Raw genomic sequence first — 13,777 nt, forward strand, 5'->3', positions numbered from 1 at the left:
AATATGTTCTCCTCCATTTTCAAACGTGCTCATGTTAATGAATATCTTAAATAACTTCACTTGATTGTGTAATGCAACTTATGAAGTCACATGCCAAACCATACTATATATCACTACACCTACTCCTTAATGGCCTTTCTTCGTAACCACTTCTCTTCTTGGGCATTGACATATGTAATATGTACTAATAATGACCCTCCCATACATAAAGGTGGCAAATAGCATGAATTATATGAGTTATTTTGAATTTTGAAGGTGATGTAAGTAGTGGCTTCTAGATATGACATGACCCCATTTTTTTATGTTGCATTGGACTTGTGTGCATGCTTCCAAATAAATGACTATGTTGGGTCACTTCACCTCACATTACAGAAATTTTGAGGTCTAAAATGAGCCTCCTAATGAATATTATAATATAATAGTGGAAATAATAAAATAAAATCAGATTACATCATCAAATTTTAGAGGGAAAAAGGAAAAACTATTTTTTCAACTCATATTTTCAATTTATTTCTATATGTTTTTGCTCAAATTTCAAGTGGGGGCACTCTTTGTATGCAGAATTTAGTTCCTTATCCAAGGAGTACCCTTGTTGTGTACTTCCAAAACACTTTGCTACATGAACAATGAGAAGTACATGAAAAAATGTTATTGCAGTCACATTTCTCCATGTATTTCTCGTTTTTCGTGTAGCAGGGTCTCTAACTTTCTTATATGTGCATATCTTCTATGAATATATACGGAAACTGTGCATATATGGAAGATATGCGCATATACAAAAATTGTACATATATGTAAGATATGCACGTATCTTCCGTATATCCATAACTTTCTTATATGTGCATATCTTGCGTATATGCATGTTGTTTATGTATCTACATCGTATATGCGCAAATTCCATATACCGAAATTGCGCATATACGGAAATTGTGCATATACAGAAGATATACGCATATACGGAAGATATGTGCATATATAGAAGATATGCTCAGTTTCTGTATATGTGCATATCTTCCGTATATGCACAATTTCCGCATATCCGCAATTTCTGTAAATGAAATTTGCGCATATACGATGTAGATACATGAACGAAGATATGTACAAATTCCATATACAGAAATTACGCATATACAGAAATTGTGCATATAAGGAAGACATGCGCATATACGGAAATTGCGTATATACGGAATAAATGCGCATATCTTCCATATCCCCAACTTTCCTGTATATGCATATCTTACGTATCTGCACATCATTTATGTATCTACATCGTATATGCGCAAATTGCATATACAGAAATTGCGGATATACGGAAATTGTGCATATACGGAAGATATGCGCATATCTTCCGTATATGCACAATTCCAGTATATGCGCAATTTCTGTATATGGAATTTGCGCATATACGAGGCAGATACATGAACGACCTGCATATACAGAAAATATGCACATATAGGAAAGTTAGGGATATACAGAAGATATGCGTATATCTTCCGTATATACGCAATTTCTGTATATGCGCATATCTTCCCTATATGCACAATTTCCATATATGTGAAATTTCTGTATATGGAATTTACGCATATACGATGTAGATACATGAACGAAGATATGTACAAATCCCATATACAGAGATTGCGCATATACGGAAATTGTGCATATATGGAAGATTTGCGCATATACGGAAATTGCGCATATAAGGAAGATATGCACATATCTTCCGTATATCCCTAACTTCCCTATATATGCATATCTTCCATATATACACGTCGTTCATGTATCTGCATGTTATCTGCACAAATTTGATATACAGAAATTGCGCATATATGCAAATTTTGCATATACGGAAGATATGTGCATATCTTCCATATATGCCGAATTTCCGTATATGCGCAATTATGCACAATTTCCGTATATGCACAATTTCTGTATATGGAATTTGCGCAAATACGATGTAGATACATGAACGACATGTATATACGGAAGATATGCACATATAGGAAAGCTAGGGATATACGGAATATACGCGCATATCTTCCGTATATGGACAATTTCCGTATATGCGCATATCTTCCATATATACACAATTTCCGTATATGCGAAAATTTTATATATGGAATTTGTGCATATACAATGTAGATACATGAATGAAGATATGTACAAATTCCATATACAAAGATTGCGCATATATGGAAGATATGCGCATATCTTTCGTATATGCAAAATTTCCGTATATGCGCAATTTCTGTATATGGAATTTGCGCATATACGATGCAGATACATGAACGACGTGTATATACGGATGATGTGCAGATATAGGGAAGTTATGGATATATAGAAGATATGCGCATATCTTTCGTATATGCGTAGTTTCCTTATATGCGCATATCTTCCATATATGCACAATTTCCGTATATGCGAAATTTCTGTATATGAAATTTACGCATATACGATGTAGATACATGAACGAAGATATGTACAAATCTCATATACAGAAATTTCGCATATCTTCCGTATATCCCTAACTTTTCTGTATGTGCATATCTTCTGTATATGCACGTCATTTATGTATCTGCGTCGTATATGTGCAAATTCCATATACAGAAATTGTGCATATACGGAAATTGTGCATATACAAAAGATATGCGCATATCTTCCGTATATGCGAAATTTCTGTATATGGAATTTGCGCATATACGACGTAAATACATAAACGACCTTTATATACAGAATATATTCACATACAGGAAAGTTAAGGATATACGGAAGATATGTGCATATATTTCGTATATCCGCAATTTCCGTATATGTGCATATCTTCTGTATATTCACAATTTACGTATATGTGCAATTTTTATATATGGAATTTGTGCATATACGATACGGATACATGAACGAAGATATGTACAAATTCCATATACATAAATTTCGCATATACAGAAATTGTGCATATACCGAATATATGCGCATATACGGAAATTGTACATATACGAAATATATGCGCATATCTTCCGTATATCCCTAACTTTCCTGTATGTGCATATCTTCCGTATATGCATGTCATTCATGTATCTGCATCGTATATGTGCAAATTCCATATGCAGAAATATGCGCATATCTTCCGTATATCCTTAACTTTCTTATATATGCATATGTTCCGTATATGCACGTCGTTTATGTATCTACATCGTATATGCGAAAATTCCATATACAGAAATTGCGCATATATGGAAATTGTGCATATACCAAAGATATGCACAATTTCTGTATATGCGCAATTTCCATATATGCTAAATTTTTGTATATGGAATTTGTACATATCTTCATTCATGTATCTACATCGTACATGCGCAAATTCCATATACAGGAATTGCACATATACGGAAGATATGCGCATATACAGAAGATATGCGCATATACGAAAATTGCGCATATAAGGAAGATATACACATATCTTTCGTATATCCCTAACTTTCCTATATGTGCATATGTTTCGTATATGCACGTCGTTTATGTATCTGCATCGTATATATGCAAACTCATATGCAGAAATTACGCATACATGGAAATTGTGCATATCTTTCGTATATGCACAATTTCCGTGTATGCGCAATTTCTGTATATGGATTTGCATATATACGATGCAGATACATAAATGATGTGCATATACGGAACATATACACATATAGGAAAGTTAAGGATATATGGAAGATATGCGCATATCTTCTGTATATGCGCAATTTCCTTATATGCGCAATTTCTGTATATGGAATTGGCGCATATACGATGTAAATACATTAGCAACGTGTATATATGGAAAATATGCACATATAAGAAGGTTATGGATATACGGAAGATATGGACATATATTTCGTATATGTGCAATTTCCATATATACGCATATCTTCTGTATATGCACAATTTCTATATGCGAAATTTCTGTATATGAAATTTTCATATATACGATGTAGATACATGAACGAAGATATGTAAAAATTTGATATACATAAATTGTGCATATACAGAAATTGTGCATATATGGAAGATATGCGCATATACGAAATTGCGCATATACGGAAGATATGCACATATCTTCAGTATATCCCTAACTTTCCTATATGTGCATATCTTCTGTATATGTATGTCATTCATGTATATGCATCGTATATGCGCAAATTCCATATACAGAAATTGCACACATACGGAAATTGTGCATATACGAAAGATATGTACATGTTTTCTGTATGTGCACAATTTCCGTATATGTGAAATTTTTGTATATGGAATTTGTGCATATACGATGCAGATACATAAAAGATGTGCACATACGGAACATATGCATATATAAGAAAGTTAGGGATATAGGGAAGATATGCGCATATATTCCCTATATGCGCAATTTCCGTATATGGAATTTGCACCTATACGATGCAGATACACGAACGACATGTATATACATAAGATATGCACATACAGGAAAGTTAACGATATAGGGAAGATATGCGCATATATTTCGTATATGCGCATATCTTCGGTATATGCACAATTTCCGTATATGCGAAATTTCTGTATATGGAATTTGTACATATCTTCGTTCGTGTATCTCTATCGTATATGCACATATCTTCCGTATATGCACAATTTCTGTATATATAGTTTGCGCATATACGATGTACCTATATGTACGACGTGTATATACGGAACATATCCACATATAGGAAAGTTAGAGATATACGGAAGATATCTGTATATCTTCTGTATATGCGAAATTTCCGTATATGCGCATATATTTTGTATATGCACAATTTCCGTATATGCGAAATTTCTTTATATGGAATTTGTACATATACGTTGTAGATACATGAACGAATAGATTTACAAATTCCATATACAGAAGTTGCGCATATAAGGAAATTGTGCATATACGGAAGATATGCGCATATTTCCATATCTGCACAATTTCCATATATGCGCAATTTCTGTATATGGAATTTACACATATACGATGGAGATACATGAACGACCTGTATATGCATAAGATATGCACATATAGGAAAGTTATGGATAGACAGAAGATATGCGCAAATCTTCCGTATATGCGCAATTTCCATATATGCGCATATATTCCGTATATGCACATATCTTCAATATATGCGAAATTTAAGTATATGGAATTTGCGCATATACGATGTAGATACATGAACGAAGATACGTACAAATCCCATATAAAGATGTTGCGCTTGTGCATATATTGAAGATATGCGCATATACGGAAATTGCGCATATAAGGAAGATATGCGCATATCTTCCGTATATACCTAACTTTCCTATATGTGCATATCTTCCGTATATGCATGTCATTCATGTATCTGCATGGTATATGCACAAATTCGATATATTGAAATTATGCATATACGGAAGATATGTGCATATCTTCCGTATATGCACAATTTTCGTATATGTACAATTTATGTATATAGAATTTGCGCATATACGATGCAGATACATGAACGACATGTATACACGGAAGATATGTACATATAGGGAAGTTAGGGATATACGGAAGATATGCACATATCTTCCGTATATGCACAATTTCCGTATATGCGAAATTTCTATATATGAAATTTATGCATATACAATGTAGATACATGAATGAAGATTTGTACAAATTCCATATACAAAAATTGCAGATATACAGAAATTGTGCATATACGGAAGATATGCGCATATCTTTCGTATATGCATAATTTCCGTATATGCGCAATTTCTGTATATGGAATTTGCGCATATACGATGCATATACATGAACGACGTATATATACAAAAGATGTACACATATAGGAAAGTTATGGATATACAGAAGATATGCGCATGTTTTGTATATGCGCAGTTTCCTTATATGCGCATATCTTCCATACATGTACAACTTTCGTATATGAGAAATTTCTTTATATAAAATTTACGCATATACGATATAGATACATGAACGAAGATATGGACAAATTCTGTATATAGAAATTGCGTATATATGGAAATTGTGCATATATGGAAGATATGTGCATATCTTCCGTATATCCCTAACTTTTATGTATGTGCATATCTTCTGTATATGCACGTCGTTCATGTATCTATGTCGTACATATGCAAATTCCATATACAGAAATTGCGCATATACGGAAATTATGCATATATGGAAGATATGCGCATATCTTCTGTATATGAGAAATTTACGTATATGGAATTTGTGCATATACGACACAGATACATAAACGACGTGCATATACGGAATATATGTACATACAGGGAAGTTAGGGATATACGGAAGATATGTCCATATATTCCACATATGTGCATATCTTCTGTATATTCACAATTTACGTATATGTGAAATTTTTGTATATGGAATTTGCACACATACAATACAGATGCATGAACGAAGATATTTACAAATTGCATATACATAAATTTCGCATATACAGAAATTGTGCATATACCGAATATATGCGCATATATGGAAATTGTGCATATACGGAATATATGCGCATATCTTCCGTATATCCCTAACGTTACTGTATGTGCATCTCTTCTGTATATGTATGTCGTTCATCTATCTGCATCGTATATGTGCAAATTCCACATGCAGAAATTGTGCATATACGGAATATATGCGCATATCTTCTGTATATCCTTAACTTTCTTATATATACATATGTTCCGTATATGCACGTCGTTTATGTATCTGCATCGTATATGCCCAAATTCCATATACAGAAATTGTACATATATGGAAATTGTGCATATACGGAAGATATGCACAATTTCTGTATATGTGCAATTTTTGTATATGCACAATTTCTGTATATGCTAAATTTCTGTATATGGAATTTGTACATATCTTTATTCATATATTTACATCGTACATACGAAAATTTCATATACAGAAATTGCGCATAAATGGAAGATATGCACATATACAAAAGATATGCGCATATACGGAAATTGCGCATATAAGAAAGATATGCACATATCTTCCGTATATCCCTAACTTTCTTATATGTGCATATGTTTCGTATATGCACGTCGTTTATGTATCTGCATCGTATATATGCAAATTCATATATAGAGATTACGCATACTTGTAAATTGTGCATATCTTCCTTATATGCACAATTTCCATATATGCGCAATTTCTGTATATGGATTTTCATATATACGATGCAGATACATAAACGATGTGCATATACGGAACATATACACATATAGGAAAGTTAGGGATATACGGAAGATGTGCGCATATCTCCGTATATGCGCAAATTCCATATACAGAAATTGCGCATATACGGAGATATGCGCACATCTTCCGTATATGGAATTTGCGCATATACGATGTAGATACATCAGCGATGTGTATATATGGAAGATATGCACATACAAAAAAGTTATAGATATACGGAAGATATGCATATATATTCTGTATATGCGCAATTTCCATATATACGCATATCTTCCGTATATGCACAACTTTCATATATGCAAAATTTCTGTATATGGAATTTTCGTATATACGATGTAGATACATAAACGAAGATATGTACAAATTCCATATACATAAATTGCGCATATATGAAAGTTGTGCATATATCGAAGATATGTGCATATACAGAATTGCGTATATACGGATGATTTGAAAATATCTTCAGTATATCCGTAACTTTCATATGTGTGCATATCTTCTATATATGTACGTCATTCATGTATCTGCATTGTATATGAGCAAATTTCATATACAAAAATTGCGCACATACGGAAATTGTGCATATACAGAAGATATGTGCTGATTTTCTGTATATGCACAGTTTCCGTATATGCGCAATTTCTGTATATGGAATTTGTGCATATACGATGCAGATACATAAACGACGTGCATATACGGAACATATACATATATAAGAAGGTTAAGATATACGGAAGATATGCGCATATATTGCGTATATGCACAATTTCTGTATATGCACAATTTTTGTATATGTACAATTTCCGTATATGCGAAATTTTTGTATATGGAATTTGTATATATCTTCGTTCATGTATCTGTATCGTATATGCGCATATCTTCCATATATGCACAATTTTCGTATATGCGCAATTTATGTATATGTAATTTGCGCATATACGATGCAGATATATGAACGACGTATATATACGGAACATATGCACATATAAGAAAGTTAGGGATATATGGAAGATATCCGTATATCTTCCGTATATGCGAAATTTCCATATATGCGCATATATTTTGTATATGTATAATTTCCGTATATGGAATTTGCGCATATACGATATAGATACATGAACAAATAGATTTAAAAATTCCATATACGGAAATTGCGCATATAAAGAAATTGTGTATATACGGAAGATATGCGCATATTTCCATATATGCAAAATTTCTATATATGCGCAATTTCTGTATATGGAATTTGCACATATACGATGTAGATACATGAACGACCTGTATATGCATAAGATATGCACATATAGGAAAGTTACGGATATACAATAGATATGTGCATATCTTCCGTATAGGCGCAGTTTCTGTATATGTGCATATTTTCTGTATGTGCACATATCTTCCCTATATTCGAAATTTCTGTATATGGAATTTGCGCATATACGATGTAGATACATGAACAAAGACATGTACAAATACCATATACAGAGATTGTGAATATACGGAAATTATGCATATATGGAAGATATGCACATATACGGAAATTGCGCATATAAAAAAGATATGTGCATATCTTCCGTATATCCCTAACTTTCCTATATGTGCATATCTTCCGTATATGCACATCGTTCAAGTATCTGAATGGTATATGCATAAATTCGATAGACAGAAATTGCACATATACGGAAATTGTGTATATACGAAAAATATGTGCATATCTTCCGTATATGCACAATTTCCGTATATGTGGAATTATGCAAAATTTCCGTATATGCGCAATTTCTGTATATGGAATTTGTGCAAATACGAGGCAGATACATGAACAACATGTATATATGGGAGATACGCACATATAGGAAAGTTAGGGATATACGGAAGATATGCGCATATCTTTCGTATATGCACAATTTCCGTATATGCGCATATCTTCCGTATATGCACAATTTCCTTATATGCGAAATTTCTATATATAGAATTTGTGCATATACAATAGATACATGAATGAAGATATGTACAAATTCCATACAAAAAGATTGTGCATATACAGAAATTGTACATATATGGAAGATATGTGCATATCTTTCGTATATGCATAATTTCCGTATATGCGCAATTTCTGTATATGGAATTTTTACATATACGATGCAGATACATGAATGACGTGTATATAAAGAACATGTGCACATTTAGAAATGTTATGGATATACAAAAGATATACGCATATACGTATTCCGTATATGCGCATATGTTCCATATATGCACAATTTTCGTATATGCGAAATTTTTATATATGAAATTTACGCATATACGATGTAGATACATGAACGAAGATATGTACAAATTTCATATACAGAAATTGCAAATATACGGAAATTGTGCATATATGGAAGATATGCGCATATTTTCCATATATCCCTAACTTTTCTGTAGGTGCATATCTTCCGTATATTCACGTTCATGTATCTGTGTCGTATATGTGCAAATTTCATATACAGAAATTGTGCATATAGAGAAGATCTGCGCATATCTTCCGTATATGCGAAATTTCTGTATATGAAATTTGCGCATATACGACGCAGATACATAAACGACGTCCATATACGGAATATATGCATATACAGGAAAGTTAGGTATATACAGAAGATATGTGCATATCTTCTGTATATGCGCAATTTCCGTATATGTGCATATCTTCCGTATATTCACAATTTACATATATGCGCAATTTTTGTATATGGAATTTGCGCATATACGATACAGATACATGAACGAAGATATGTACAAATTCCATATACAGAAATTTCGCATATAAGGAAATTGTGCATATACGGAATATATGCGCATATCTTCCATATATCCCTAACTTTCCTGTATATGCATATCTTCCGTATATGCACGTCGTTCATGTATCTACATCGTATATGTGCAAATTCCATATGCAGAAATTATGCATATGCCAAATATATGCGCATATATTCCGTCTATCCCTAATTGTCTTATATATGCATATGTTTCGTATATGCATGTTGTTTATGTATCTGCATTATATATGCACAAATTTCATATACAGAAATTGCACATATACGGAAGATATGCACAATTTCTATATATGTGCAATTTCTGTATATGCACATATACTCTGTATATGCACAATTTCTGTATATGCTAAATTTCTGTATATGGAATTTGTCCATATCTTCATTTATGTATCTACATCGTACATGCGCAAATTCCATATACAGAAATTGTACATATACGTAAGATATGTGCATATACAAAAGATATGCACATATACGAAAATTGCGCATATAAGTAAGATATGCACATATCTTTCGTATATCCTTAACTTTCCTATATGTGCATATGTTTCGTATATGCATTTCGTTTATGTATCTGCATCATATATATGCAAATTCATATACAAAAATTACGCATACATGAAAATTGTGCATATCTTCCGTATATGCATAATTTCCATGTTTGCGCAATTTCTGTATATGGATTTGCATATGTACGATGCAGATACATAAACGATGTACATATATAGAACATATACACATATATAAAAGTTAGGGATATACAGAAAATATGCGCATATCTTCCGTATATGCGCAATTTCTATATATGGAATTTGTGCATATACGATGTAGATACATCAACGACATGTATATATGGAGGTTACACACATACAAGAAAGTTATGGATATACGGAAGATATGCACATATATTTCATATATGCGCAATTTCCATATATACGCATATTTTCCGTATATGTACAATTTTCATATATGAGAAATTTCTGTATAAGGAATTTGCGTATATACGATGTAGATAAATGAACGAAGACATGTACAAATTCCATATACATAAATTGCGCATATATGGAAGATATGCGCATATACGGAAGATATGCACATATCTTCAGTATATCCCTAACTTCCCTATATGTGCATATCTTCGGTATATGCACGTTGTTCATGTATCTGCATCATATATGCACAAATTCCATATATAGAAATTGCGCACATACGGAAATTGTGCATATACGGAAGATATGTGCATGTTTTCTGTATATGCATAATTTCCGTATATGCGCAATTCCTGTATATGGAATTTGTGCATATACGATGTAGATACATAAACGATGTACATATATTGAACATATGCATATATAAGAAAGCTAGGAATATACGGAAGATATGCGCATATATTTCGTATATGCGCAATTTCCGTATATGCGCAAATTCTGTATATATAATTTGCACATATACGATGCAGATACACGAACGACCTGTATATACAGAAGATATGTACATACAGGAAAGTTAGTGATATACGGAAGATATACGTATATATTCTGTATATGCGCAATTTTCGTATATGCGCATATCTTCGGTATATGCACAATTTCCGTATATGCAAAATTTCTGTATATGAAATTTGTACATATCTTCGTTCATGTATCTATATCGTATATGCGCATATCTTCCGCATATGCACAATTTCCGTATATGCGCAATTTCTGTATATGTAATTTGCGCATATACGATGCAGATATATGAACGACGTGTATATACGGAACATATACACATTTTGAAAAGTTAGGGATATACGGAAGATATCCGTATATCTTCTGTATGTGCGACATTTCTATATATGCGCATATCTTTCGTATATGCACAATTTCCGTATATGCGAAAATTCTGTATATAGAATTTGCGCATATACGATGTAGATACATGAACGAATAGATTTACAAATTACATATACAGAAATTGCACATATAAGGAAATTGTGCATATACGGAAGATATGCGCATATTTCCATATATGCACAATTTCCGTATATGTGCAATTTCTGTGTATGGAATTTGCACATATACGATGTAAATACATGAACGACTTTTATATGCATAAGATATGAACATATAGGAAAGTTACGTATATACAGAAGATATGCGCATATCTTCCATATATGCGCAGTTTCCGTATATGCACATATCTTTCGTATATGCGAAATTTCTGTATATGAAATTTGCGCATATACGATGTAGATACATGAACGAAGATATATACAAATTCCATATACAGAAATTGCGCATAGATGGAAGATATGCGTATATACGGAAGATATACGCATATCTTCCATATACTCCTAACTTTCTTGTAAGTGGATATCTTCCGTATGTGCACGTCGTTCATGTATCTGCATCGTATATCTGCAAATTCCATATACAAAAATTGCGGATATACAGAAATTGTGCATATACGGAAGATATGCGCATATCTTACGTATATGCACAATTTTCATATATAAGAAATTTATGTATATGGAATTGGCACATATACGATACAGATACATAAACAACGTGCAAATATGGAATATATGAACATACACGAAAGTTAGAGATATACAGAAAATATGTACATATGTTCCGTATATGCACATATTTTCCGTGTATGCACAATTTCCGTACATACACAATTTCTGTATATGTAATTTGCGCATATACGATGCAGATACATGAATGAAGATATGTATAAATTTCATATACAAAAATTGTGCATATACAGAAATTGTGCATATACGGAAGATATGCGCATATACGTAAATTGTGCATATACGGAATATATGCGCATATTTTCCGTATATCCCTAACTTTCATGTATGTGCATATCTTTCGTATATCGCTAACTTTCCTGTATGTGCGTATGTTTCATATATGCATGTCGTTTATGTATCTCCATCGCATATGCTCAAATTTCATATACAGAAATTGCGCATATACGGAAATTGTGCATATACGGAAGATATCGGCAATTTCTGTATATGTGCAGTTTCTGTATATGGAATTTGCACATATACGTTGCAGATACATAAACAACCTGCATATACCGAAGATACGCACATACAAGAAAGTTAGAGATATACAGAAGATATGCGCATATTTTCCATATATGTGCAATTTTCATATATACGCATATCTTCCGTATATGCACAATTTCCATATATGAGAAATTTCTATATATGGAATTTGCGTATATATGCATATCTTTCGTATATGCACAATTTCCGTATATGCGAAATTTTTGTATATAGAATTTGTACATATCTGCATTCATGTATCTACATCATATATGACAAATTCCATATACAGAAATTGTGCATATACGGAAGATATGCGTATATACGGAAATTGCACATATACGGAAGATATGCGCATATCTTCTGTATATCCTTAATTTTCTTATATGTGCATATCTTCCATATATACAGCTGGTTTATGTATATGAATTGTATATGCGCAAATTCCATATATAGAAATTGTGCATATATTCCATATGCAAAAATTGGGCAGAAATTTTGCATATATTCCGTATATGCACAATTTTCATATATACACAATTTCCATATATGGAATTTGCGCATATACAATGCAGATACATAAACGACGTGCATATATAGAACATATGCACATCTAGGAAAGTTAGGGATATACGGAAGATATGCGTATATCTTCCGTATATGCGCAATTCCCGTATA

General features: G+C 32.4%; 1 pseudogene; it reads left to right on the plus strand.

The window, feature by feature from the left end:
- Positions 1-13,777, plus strand: part of LOC149250357 (glucan endo-1,3-beta-glucosidase 11 pseudogene) — a 43,854-nt pseudogene that overhangs the window by 13,289 nt on the left and 16,788 nt on the right.

The sequence above is a fragment of the Pinus tabuliformis genome, chromosome 7, assembly GCF_031772625.1.
Source record: "Pinus tabuliformis cultivar Carrire ecotype Pingquan chromosome 7, CPIR1, whole genome shotgun sequence".
NCBI lineage: Eukaryota > Viridiplantae > Streptophyta > Pinopsida > Pinales > Pinaceae > Pinus > Pinus tabuliformis.